We start from the raw sequence: 13,280 nt of genomic DNA on the forward strand, positions 1-13,280 counted from the left end.
GAAAAAAATGACAATAATTCACAAATTAAGTAGGATTGATGGCGAATAAGGCTGAGTAGGAACGGGAAGAATGAAAAACAAAGAAAGAGTGGAAGAAATAGAAATGAAGTTAAATCAGCATCAATAGAGACTTCTAGCCAGCTTAGGTCTTAGGTGAATTTCATTGCTAGTTGCTCCTTATTGAATGTTGCTAGTTATCTTGGCTTACCTTAGTAGCACTCACCAACAAAGAGTTGTTTTCCATTAAGTTGGATTTACAGAAATGGAAAACCCAAACCCTCACATTTTCGCATGCTCATAAGACCCCTTCCTGTCTGATTTGATTCTTTTTGTGTTTCTGAATGGATGGCTACCCATTGCTGTACTGTGTGACAGGCATTTTATGTTATGCACTTTCTAGGACTGTATAAACGTATATAGAAGCTGGTGTTTTGCTTGCCACTAACAATATGTGGAGATGTCTTGCGTCATTATCTTGCTTGCCTATACTCGTGTTGATATCATGCAAGTTGTCTTCTTTTAAGAGTTTAGCATTTTTGTTTTCCAGCTGCCAGCATTTTATTTTTATACTTTTGTTCATATTTTTAGTGATAGGTTGCTGAATTCTGTATATTGGATGATACTGTCCTTAATACCAAACCTGGGTAAGTGGACGATAATTAATAATACAGTTTTTTTTCCAAAAAGGTTTATTTGAAAAGCTTATTTATTGTTATATCTTTGGCAAGAGAAACTTGGAGAGATGCATGTAATAAGCCTGATGCTGGAATACAAAATGTGAGGAGTTCATGGTACCGGACTTATTATATGACATAGCTTGTCATGCATGTACTTATTCATGCTATTTTGTTTGTTCTCTGTATGCGTCTATTCTTGAATGAAGGAAATCCTGAGCAGATTTTTACTATTCCTGAAAATTAGCAAAGTTTTATACAAGTGTCAAGTCTTGTATGTGTGCTCCTTGGCAGTTAGAACCCCTGGTTTATGGTGTCCATTTACATTGCATTACATCTTTTCAGTGCCCTGCGTCTGACATGTTTTGGCACCTTTTGGCCATTTGCTTCCTGCTGTGGCTCGTTACCATTGGCACGTTACATTTTAGCGCCTTTTTGCTATTTAATGAGTATCCTGGTTTTGACCTGTGCTTAGTTGTGTGCTTTACTTTGTGTCTGTGTCCATATCTGTGCTGCCTTCCCTGAAATTTAGCTTGTGTGACCTCAAGTTCTACCTGACATATTTACCTACAATTGTACCATAGTTTCATACAAATAAGCGTCTTAAACCTAACCTTGTAACTAAGCCATTGAAAGACTGGTATAGAGGGATTTAGACCCTCACTTACTACTAAAGGTTTGTCCCAGCAGATTACTCAGTAAGAAAAGGTCCGACTTAACTGCAGACAATGGCCCCTATTTATCAATTTATTCGCCGGCACCAACCGCTCGCCTAAGATCGCCTAACATCGTTGCCACAGACCTGAATACGTTTCCAAAGTTACCAAAAAAGCTGTCAAAAAGCCGCGCACCAAGTATGGCGCGATGAGCAGCGGACTGTTGTTAACTAACAGTCATCGATCTCGCTGCTCTTCACCTTTTTCCCAGCTTTATTGGTACCCTGTCACTAAACACTCACACTATACTAAACTGTTTTACCCTTATCCCGCTGCTCATGGACCCAGCAGCAACTAAATAAAGTTATTAACCCCTAAACTGCCGCTCCCAGAACCCACCGCCACCTACATTATACTTATTAACCCGTAATCTGCCGCCCCTACATTATGTTATTAACCCCTAATCTGCCACCCCCTACACCGCTGCCACCTACATTATGTTATTAACCCCTAATCTGCCGTCCCCAACGTCGCCGCCACTATATTACATTTATTAACCCCTAAACCTAAGTCTAACCCTAACACCCCCTAACTTAAATCTAATTTAAATAAATATAAATAAAATTACTATCATTAACTAAATTATTCCTATTTAAAACAAAATACTTACCTATAAAATAAACCCTAAGCTAGCTACAATATAACTAATAGTTACATTGTATGTAGCTTAGGGTTTATATTTATTTTACAGACAAGTTTGTATTTATTTTAACTAGGTAGAATAGTTCCTAAATAGTTATTAACTATTTAATAACTACCTAGCTAAAATAAATACAACAGTACCTGTAAAATAAAACCTAACCTAAGTTAGAATTACACCTAACACTAAACTACAATTAAATACAATTAAATAAATTAAAAACAATTAACTAAATTATATACAATTATCTAAAGTACAAAAAAAACCAAATACTAAATTACAGAAAATAATAAACAAATTACAGAAATTTAAACTAATTACACCTAATCTAATAGCCCTATCAAAATAAAAAAAGCCCCCCCCAAAAAAAAAAAAAAACCCTAGCCTAAACTAAACTACCAATAGCCCTTAAAAGGGCCTTTTGCGGGGCATTGCCCCAAAGTAATCCGCTCTTTTACCTGTAAAAAAAAAAAAATACAAACAACCCCCCCAACAGTAAAACCCACCACCCACACAACCAACCCCCCCCCAAAAAAATACTAACTAAAAAAACCTAAGTTCCCCATTGCCCTGAAAAGGGCATTTGGATGGGCATTGCCCTTCAAAGGGCAGTTAGCTCTTTTGCAGACCCAAAGCCTTAACCTAAAAATAAAACCCACCCAATACACCCTTAAAAAACCTAACACTAACCCCATGAAGATCGACTTACCGGGAGACGTCTTCATCCAAGCCGGGCAGAAGTGGTCCTCCAGATGGGCAGAAGTCTTCATCCAAGCCGGGCAGAAGTGGTCCTCCAGACGGCAGAAGTCTTCATCCATCCGGCGCGGAACGGGTCCATCTTCAAGACATCCTCCTCGGCCGACGACTACACGACGAATGAAGGTTCCTTTAAGTGACGTCATCCAAGATGGCGTCCCTTAGATTCCGATTGGCTGATAGAATTGTACCAGCCAATCGGAATTAAGGTAGAAAAAATCCTATTGGCTGATGCAATCAGCCAATAGGATTGAACTTCAATCCTATTGGCTGATTGGAACAGCCAATAGAATGCGAGCTCAATCCTATTGACTGTTCCAATCAGCCAATACATACTGATCAATGTCTGCCATTGTCTGTTTCCGCTGGACTGGAAGTCTTTATGTTCTACATGGTTAGAGGCACTCATGTCTACAGAGAGAGAAATAGATGCATTGCCTTGAGGATATCCCTCGATTTTAGATTCACATGGCATATACCCTGTACTTTAATAAAGAAAGGTAGCAGTATTCTTATAGCAAAGACATCTTCATCTAATTAAAATATGGATTGTGTTGGGACTTTGGTGCAGAGTCATGTAGTAGACTTTTTAAAAAGAAGACACACAAGTTTTGTTCCCTGTATGGATGATATACTCTTGTCCCAAGAACTGTAAAAGTGGATGTTGCTAGGTTACTTCTTCTTAGAAAATCTTATTACAGGTTAACCATGCTCATTTTACCTTATAATACGGAGGTAATTTAATTGATTATAGTACTAAAGAACGTTTCATTGAGCAGACACTTGGTGCTCGGTTTGGAATACCATAGATTTGTCACCAGTTCTTGTTCTGGTGAATGTTTTATCTCCATTTAAATCTGCCCATTTGTTTCTGGGATTGTGGATATCGAAGCAACTTATGTTTGTGTTCGTTTTAAAAATGGTTTAGTTGGCAGTTCCAGTGGTTTTGGTGTTGCCTTGGCTAATCAAGAATGATCAAGAAGTAAACTTTCTTGACAAGGAAAGTTGCCTTCTTATCTATGTTTTGTCATCTCCATTGTCATTTTCTTACTACCAAACACATTTAATTATTGAGTCTATTCCAGCACAATAAAGTGACTTTGCAGTTGTCTTTAGAAAAAAAAGATATTGTCATATCTCCCCATTTCCTCTTTGAACTCCATTTGGGGCTGAGATTTTTTTTAGTATCATATTTTCCTTATACTACAACGTAAGAATTATTTGGATGAAATTCTAAGGAAAAGCTTTATTTGTCCCTTTCTGCTGATTATCAAGAGCTGAATACGATCACCAAGAATTTATCATCTTGCTCTCATTCCAGAACTTCTGGTCCATCTATTGTTGTACTCCTTCATGAAATTGTTTTGAATAGAGGAGTTCATCTGACATCCTATTTTTAGAGATAGTTTTGTCAACAGCTTCAGATTCAAGTCTGTCTACTATTTTTAAACCCCAAATTGACGGTCAAACAGAATGTTTTACTTCTCTTCAGTCAGACTGGTTGGACTTTCTCTGCTTAGAAGTTAGCATTTTCTTCTGTTAAGTGTGATCAGTCCACGGGTCATCATTACTTCTGGGATATTACTCCTCCCCAACAGGAAGTGCAAGAGGATTCACCCAGCAGAGCTGCATATAGCTCCTCCCCTCTACGTCACTCCCAGTCATTCTCTTGCACCCAACGACTAGATAGGATGTGTGAGAGGACTATGGTGATTATACTTAGTTTTATACCTTCAATCAAAAGTTTGTTATTTTAAAATAGCACCGGAGTGTGTTATTACCTCTCTGGCAGAGTTTGAAGAAGAATCTACCAGAGTTTTGCTATGATTTTAGCCGGAGTAGTTAAGATCATATTGCTGTTCTCGGCCATCTGAGGAGTGAGGTAAACTTCAGAACAGGGGACAGCGGGCAGATGAATCTGCATAGAGGTATGTAGCAGTTTTTATTTTCTGACAATGGAATTGATGAGAAAATCCTGCCATACCGATATAATGTCATGTATGTATACTTTACACTTCAGTATTCTGGGGAATGGTACTTCACTAGAATTACACTGTAAGAAATACATAAAGCTGTTTAATAACTAGAGATTATGTTTAACGTTTTTGCTGGAATGTAAAATCGTTTTCATTTGCTGAGGTACTGTGTGAATAAATGTTTGGGCACTATTTTTCCACTTGGCAGTTGCTTAATCTGTTTTTTTTCTGACAGTTTCTGTTCTCCCTCACTGCTGTGTGTGAGGGGGAGGGGCCGTTTTTTGGCGCTTTTTCTATGCATCAAATATTTCAGTCAGCAACTCATTGTATTCCCTGCATGATCCGGTTCATCTCTACAGAGCTCAGGGGTCTTCAAAACTTATTTTGAGGGAGGTAATTTCTCTCAGCAGAGCTGTGAGAATTATAGTTTGACTGAGATAAAAAACGTTTATTCTGTAATTTGTTTCCTGCTTTCAGAATTTGTTATCTTTGCTAATGGGATTAAACCTTTGCTAAAGTTGTGTTGTTTACAAGGATTGAGGCTATAACTGTTTCAATTTATTAATTTTCAACTGTCATAGATCTTCTGTGCTTCTTAAAGGCACAGTACGTTTTAATATTATTCTAATTGAATTGTATTTCCTAGTTGCAAGTTTATTTGCTAGTGTGTTAAACATGTCTGATTCAGAGGATGATACCTGTGTCATTTGTTGCAATGCCAAAGTGGAGCCCAATAGAAATTTATGTACTAACTGTATTGATGCTACTTTAAATAAAAGTCAATCTGTACAAATTGAACAAATTTCACCAAACAACGAGGGGAGAGTTATGCCGACTAACTCGCCTCACGTGTCAGTACCTACATCTCCCGCTCAGAGGGAGGTGCGTGATATTGTAGCGCCGAGTACATCTGGGCGGCCATTACAAATCACATTACAGGATATGGCTACTGTTATGACTGAGGTTTTGGCTAAATTACCAGAACTAAGAGGTAAGCGTGATCACTCTGGGGTGAGAACAGAGTGCGCTGATAATATTAGGGCCATGTCAGACACTGCGTCACAGGTGGCAGAACATGAGGACGGAGAACTTCATTCTGTGGGTGACGGTTCTGATCCAAACAGACTGGATTCAGATATTTCAAATTTTAAATTTAAACTGGAAAACCTCCGTGTATTACTAGGGGAGGTGTTAGCGGCTCTGAATGATTGTAACACAGTTGCAATACCAGAGAAAATGTGTAGGTTGGATAAATATTTTGCGGTACCGACGAATACTGAGGTTTTTCCTATACCTAAGAGACTTACTGAAATTGTTACTAAGGAGTGGGATAGACCCGGTGTGCCGTTCTCACCCCCTCCGATATTTAGAAAAATGTTTCCAATAGACGCCACCACAAGGGACTTATGGCAAACGGTCCCTAAGGTGGAGGGAGCAGTTTCTACCTTAGCTAAGCGTACCACTATCCCGGTGGAGGATAGCTGTGCTTTTTCAGATCCAATGGATAAAAAGTTAGAGGGTTACCTTAAGAAAATGTTTGTTCAACAAGGTTTTATATTGCAACCCCTTGCATGCATTGCGCCGATCACGGCTGCAGCGGCATTCTGGATTGAGTCTCTGGAAGAGAACATTGGTTCAGCTACTCTGGACGACATTACGGACAGGCTTAGAGTCCTTAAACTAGCTAATTCATTCATTTCGGAGGCCGTAGTACATCTTACTAAACTTACGGCGAAGAATTCAGGATTCGCCATTCAGGCACGCAGGGCGCTGTGGCTAAAATCCTGGTCAGCTGATGTTACTTCTAAGTCTAAATTGCTTAATATACCTTTCAAAGGGCAGACCTTATTCGGGCCCGGGTTGAAAGAGATTATCGCTGACATTACAGGAGGTAAAGGCCATGCCCTGCCTCAGGACAAAGCCAAAGCCAAGACTAGACAGTCTAATTTTCGTTCCTTTCGTAATTTCAAAGCAGGAGCAGCATCAACTTCCTCTGCACCAAAACAGGAAGGAGCTGTTGCTCGCTACAGACAAGGCTGGAAACCTAACCAGTCCTGGAACAAGGGCAAGCAGACTAGGAAACCTGCTGCTGCCCCTAAAACAGCATGAATTGAGGGCCCCCGATCCGGGATCGGATCTAGTGGGGGGCAGACTTTCTCTCTTCGCCCAGGCTTGGGCAAGAGATGTTTAGGATCCCTGGGCGCTAGAGATAATATCTCAGGGATACCTTCTGGACTTCAAATACTCTCCTCCAAGAGAGAGATTTCATCTGTCAAGATTGTCAACAATCCAGACAAAGAAAGAGGCGTTTCTACGCTGTGTACAAGAGCTCTTGTTAATGGGAGTAATCCATCCAGTTCCACGATCGGAACAGGGACAGGGGTTTTACTCAAATCTGTTTGTGGTTCCCAAAAAAGAGGGAACTTTCAGACCAATCCTGGACTTAAAGATCCTAAACAAATTCCTAAGAGTTCCATCGTTCAAGATGGAGACTATTCGGACAATTTTACCTATGATCCAAGAGGGTCAATACATGACCACTGTAGATTTAAAAGATGCTTACCTTCACATACCGATTCACAAAGATCATTATCGGTACCTAAGGTTTGCCTTCCTAGACAGGCATTACCAGTTTGTGGCTCTTCCATTCGGATTGGCTACAGCTCCAAGAATCTTCACAAAGGTTCTGGGTGCTCTTCTGGCGGTACTAAGACCGCGGGGAATCTCGGTAGCTCCATACCTAGACGACATTCTGATACAAGCTTCAAGCTTTCAAACTGCCAAGTCTCATACAGAGTTAGTGCTGGCATTTCTAAGGTCACATGGATGGAAGGTGAACGAAAAGAAAAGTTCACTCGTTCCACTCACAAGAGTTCCCTTCCTGGGGACTCTTATAGATTCTGTAGAAATGAAGATTTACCTGACAGAGGACAGGCTAACAAGACTTCAAAGTGATTGCCGCACCCTTCATTCCATTCAACACAGACCACTGCAACTGTGCATGCTAAGTCAGTGGAATGGGGATTACTCAGACTTATCCCCTTCTCTGAATCTGGATCAAGAGACCAGAAATTCTCTTCTATGGTGGCTTTCTCGGCCACATCTGTCCAGGGGGATGCCATTCAGCAGACCAGACTGGACAATTGTAACAACAGACGCCAGCCTTCTAGGTTGGGGTGCCGTCTGGAATTCTCTGAAGGCTCAGGGACAATGGAGTCAGGAGGAGAGTCTCCTGCCAATAAACATTCTGGAATTGAGAGCAGTTCTCAATGCCCTCCTGGCTTGGCCCCAGTTGACAACTCGGGGGTTCATCAGGTTTCAGTCGGACAACATCACGACTGTAGCTTACATCAACCATCAGGGAGGGACAAGAAGCTCCCTAGCTATGATGGAAGTATCAAAGATAATTTGCTGGGCAGAGTCTCACTCTTGCCACCTGTCAGCAATCCACATCCCGGGAGTGGAGAACTGGGAGGCGGATTTCTTAAGTCGTCAGGCTTTTCATCCGGGGGAGTGGGAACTTCATCCGGAGGTCTTTGCCCAAATACTTCGACGTTGGGGCAAACCAGAGATAGATCTCATGGCGTCTCGACAGAACGCCAAGCTTCCTCGTTACGGGTCCAGATCCAGGGATCCAGGAGCAGTCCTGATAGATGCTCTGACAGCACCTTGGGACTTCAGGATGGCTTACGTGTTTCCACCCTTCCCGTTGCTTCCTCGATTGATTGCCAGAATCAAACAAGAGAGAGCATCAGTGATTCTAATAGCACCTGCGTGGCCACGCAGGACTTGGTATGCAGACCTGGTGGACATGTCATCCTGTCCACCTTGGTCTCTACCTCTGAAACAGGACCTTCTGATACAGGGTCCCTTCAAACATCAAAATCTAACTTCTCTGAAGCTGACTGCTTGGAAATTGAACGCTTGATTTTATCAAGACGTGGATTTTCTGAGTCAGTTATTGATACCTTAATACAGGCTAGGAAACCTGTTACCAGAAAGATTTACCATAAGATATGGCGTAAATACCTATATTGGTGTGAATCCAAAGGTTACTCTTGGAGTAAGGTTAGGATTCCTAGGATATTGTCTTTTCTACAAGAAGGTTTAGAAAAGGGTTTATCTGCTAGTTCATTAAAGGGACAGATCTCAGCTCTGTCCATTCTGTTACACAAACGTCTGTCAGAAGTTCCTGACGTCCAGGCTTTTTGTCAGGCTTTGGCCAGAATTAAGCCTGTGTTTAAAACTGTTGCTCCACCATGGAGTTTAAACCTTGTTCTTAATGTTTTACAGGGCGTTCCGTTTGAACCCCTTCATTCCATTGATATAAAGTTGTTATCTTGGAAAGTTCTATTTTTAATGGCTATTTCCTCGGCTCGAAGAGTCTCTGAATTATCAGCCTTACATTGTGATTCTCCTTATTTGATTTTTCATTCGGATAAGGTAGTCCTGCGTACTAAACCTGGGTTCTTACCTAAGGTAGTTACTAACAGGAATATCAATCAAGAGATTGTTGTTCCTTCTTTATGCCCAAATCCTTCTTCAAAGAAGGAACGTCTACTGCACAACCTGGATGTAGTCCGTGCTCTAAAATTTTACTTACAGGCAACTAAGGAATTTCGACAAACGTCTTCTCTGTTTGTCATTTACTCTGGGCAGAGGAGAGGTCAAAAAGCTTCCGCTACCTCTCTTTCTTTTTGGCTTCGTAGCATAATTCGTTTAGCTTATGAGACTGCTGGACAGCAGCCTCCTGAAAGAATTACAGCTCATTCTACTAGAGCTGTGGCTTCCACTTGGGCCTTCAAGAATGAGGCCTCTGTTGAACAGATTTGCAAGGCTGCAACTTGGTCTTCGCTTCATACTTTTTCCAAATTTTACAAATTTGACACTTTTGCTTCATCGGAGGCTATTTTTGGGAGAAAGGTTCTTCAGGCAGTGGTTCCTTCTGTATAAAGAGCCTGCCTATCCCTCCCGTCATCCGTGTACTTTTGCTTTGGTATTGGTATCCCAGAAGTAATGATGACCCGTGGACTGATCACACTTAACAGAAGAAAACATAATTTATGCTTACCTGATAAATTCCTTTCTTCTGTAGTGTGATCAGTCCACGGCCCGCCCTGTTTTTAAGGCAGGTAAATATTTTTTAATTTATACTCCAGTCACCACTTCACCCTTGGCTTTTCCTTTCTCGTTGGTCCTTGGTCGAATGACTGGGAGTGACGTAGAGGGGAGGAGCTATATGCAGCTCTGCTGGGTGAATCCTCTTGCACTTCCTGTTGGGGAGGAGTAATATCCCAGAAGTAATGATGACCCGTGGACTGATCACACTACAGAAGAAAGGAATTTATCAGGTAAGCATAAATTATGTTTTTTGTTCACTATGGATTTCATCCTAGTCTTCATCTGGGTGGTGTTTGTTAATGCTAAATCTGACATTCTTGCCCTGACTTCTAGTCTATTCCCAACCAAACTTGTGTTTTCTTTAAGGTGAAATTTTAGAGTCCATATACAAGGTATATTTTTCTGCACTTCAGTGAATCTCATATGAAGGCTATTTTCATTGATACTGATTATACAGTTTGCCATATCGGGGATGTACCATATTCAATTATTTTCTATATCAGTGGTCTCAAAGTACCGGCTCCAGGGCCATATGTGGCCCTCAAGATAGTTTAATTTGGCCTTCCCTTTTTTAATAGGTAAACTATTCATTTGGGCTGTCAGGTTTCTTTAGGTTTCTAAGAGGTGTAACTAATTGATGCTCTATATAGGCACTCACAAGATAAATATAAAGACTAGTGTAGACTCCCATGATGCACTGCTTGGATAAATGTCACTTTTTATGTTGTTATACAGTTTCAGAATGATCACTTCTCTTGGCACTCACAAAATAAATATAGACAACTGTGTATGCTACTTGGGTAAATGTCACTTCCAGTTCTTAGTATATCCATTTCCGGAGCAATTACTCAGTTAAAGTGGCCCCCATGGGAGAACACTTGGCCAGTGGCCCCCAGATGCATTGAGCTTGATACCCCTGTTCTAGATGTTTGATATCCTAGCATAGGATTGTTTGCTTACATTCTGGCATGAGCACATCAGCATTGTCCTGATTTGTTGCGGTGCAGTCTGATGAAGGGCCTTTCACAGGTTTGACAGAAAGGATTTGCATTTGTGTTAACTAACAAATAAATGTGTTTTTTTTTTTATAATTTTCATGATCTCAATTCCCCCCCCCCCCCCCTGTTTTGACCAAATGTCTATTTACCAATTTGGAAGTTCTCTATAGGTGAATGCTAATAGAATGAGCCAAGATAAATACAATTAAAACATACCCAAATTTGCACATCTTCATTCCCACTTCCCACACATCTCCCTCTTTTTTATTTTGATTCACTGTTTTTGTTATAAGAATTGAATGTGACAGTACAAAGAATGTTCTATATTCAACATTACGGAAACTTGGGTTTTTTGGGTTCTGCCCATTTTTATTTTCTGCAATAGTCATTTTGAAAATTCCTGCAGCTGATCATTGTGTTTTTTTCGTTTACTTGCTATCATTTCACAGTAATTTCTTGCTTCATGACAAAAAGCTGCATGCGCTGTGGTTATTGTAATGACTGTAATTAAAATAGAAATATATGTAAGTGCCATTACAAAACTACAAGTTTATGAGTTGTGCAAGTAATTATGTTTTTATGGGTAATGATTCACTGGCAGTCTAAACAATATACATTTTTGATGAAAGCTTTGTCTTCAAAGTTTTTTTAAATGACTGTAAACAAGCTTACTTAGATGAAAGTGAATGTACCATTAATTTCCATTTAATACGAGGAGAGTCCACGGCTTAATTTGTTACTTGTGGGAAATACAGAACCTGGCCACCAGGAGGAGGCAAAGACACCCCAGCCAAAGGCTTAAATACCTCCCCCACTCCCCTCATCCCCCAGTCTTTCTTTGCCTTTTGTCACAGGAGGATGGCAGAGAAGTGTCGGAAGATTTCGGAGTAGTCTCTTATGTAAGGTAGTACTCTTTGGAATGGGACTGGAGTTTTAAGTAGTCTCGTCAGCCTCTCAGTGAGAGCATTGACAAATGTTAGGGTCTAGAGATGCAGGTAGAGTCTTTCTGCGAAACAATCCAGACTCGTATTAACAGCTCCTTAAACAATCAGTGTTGACGAGTTTCACTGCCTGCTTTCTTCACTCAAGTCCATATCAGGAGCAATGCTACACACTGTCAAACTTGAGAGTGTTCCTGTTCCATGTCGTTGATTCTGGAAAGATCGTTTCATTTTTTTATATCTGTAATGATAACGCAAGAAGACAGGGTCACAGTGTGGCTCCTTTATCTGTACAGAAGCAAGGGTTAATATCTCCGGAAGGTGATTATTGAACAGGTGGGGATGTATACATGATAGATTTGTTGTGTTTTTTGCTGCGACATGTGTGAGATGTGGCTCTGGCAATGTGGAATAGTCAGATTTTTCCTTTGCTTGATTACTGCACAGCCTGTTTAGTTGGTGCGCTTTTTCTTGGCTGCAGGGGCGGTCCTGCACGGTACTCCATGTGACTGGGTGTGGCTTCTTTCTCTTCCTTTTCCTGACTGTCGGTGCAGGAGACGAAAGTGAGTTTCTCTGTGGGCTTGGGTCATAGGAGGTGATGAGTGCCCCGGCCTTTGGAAGTATAAAGGTGCCATTTCCTCTTTTCTATAGTCCTTATTAAAGCGCAAGCTATGGAGGACTCTGATATGTTAGAGGGTACTCCCTCTTTACCTAAATCTAATGCCTGTGTTTATTGTGAGGAGGCTTCGGTAAAATAGTGATATCTAAAAGAAATAAGATGTTTAGTACCACTGAGCCGTCCACCTCTGAGGGGTCTCCGTCCCGTGAGGTGCGTTCCCTACATTCATCTCCCATTACACATGCAGCTCCCCAGTGCACTTCTAATCCTCCTGCGGGAGGGGCCACGTTGCCGCCCGATTTTGCTGAGCAGTTGTAAACGGCGGTATCTTCGGTCATTAGTGCTTTACCTCACCCGGCCAAGCGCAAGCGAAAGGTTAAACATTGCTATCCTTCCCAGGGGTCATCTACTCCGTTGGATGTATCTGAGACTAGATTATCCTCTGATGCTGAGGATACTGATACTTCGGAGGACTCTCTCTCTGGGTCGGAATCTGCGACCTCTAAACCTCCGGCTGCGGAGGAACCAGACTTTAGGTTTAGGATGGAGAACTTATGCTTTTTGTTAAAGAAGGTGTTAGCGACTCTAGAGGTTCCGGAACCGAAGTTACCGGAGGAACCTTCTATTCCTAAGCTTTAAAAAGTTTAAGGACAGGGTAGTGCCCCAGACTTTCCTGGTTCCCATAAAGATGTTGAATATTATTAAGAATGAATGGGAGAGACTTGGATCGTTTTTTTCCCCCTTCTTCGTTTAAAAAATTGTTCCCGGTTTCAGATTCTCAGCTAGAATTGTGGGGATCTGTCCCCAAGGTGGATGGAGCTATCTCCACGCTCGCTAGA

At 41.2% G+C, this 13,280-nt stretch overlaps 1 protein-coding gene across 1 annotated transcript in view; it reads left to right on the forward strand.

The window, feature by feature from the left end:
* Positions 1-13,280, forward strand: part of RABGAP1 (RAB GTPase activating protein 1) — an 831,375-nt gene that overhangs the window by 86,898 nt on the left and 731,197 nt on the right. The gene's annotated exons all lie outside the window — the stretch shown is intronic.

This window comes from Bombina bombina, chromosome 12 (assembly GCF_027579735.1).
Source record: "Bombina bombina isolate aBomBom1 chromosome 12, aBomBom1.pri, whole genome shotgun sequence".
In the NCBI taxonomy this organism is placed as follows: Eukaryota; Metazoa; Chordata; class Amphibia; order Anura; family Bombinatoridae; genus Bombina; species Bombina bombina.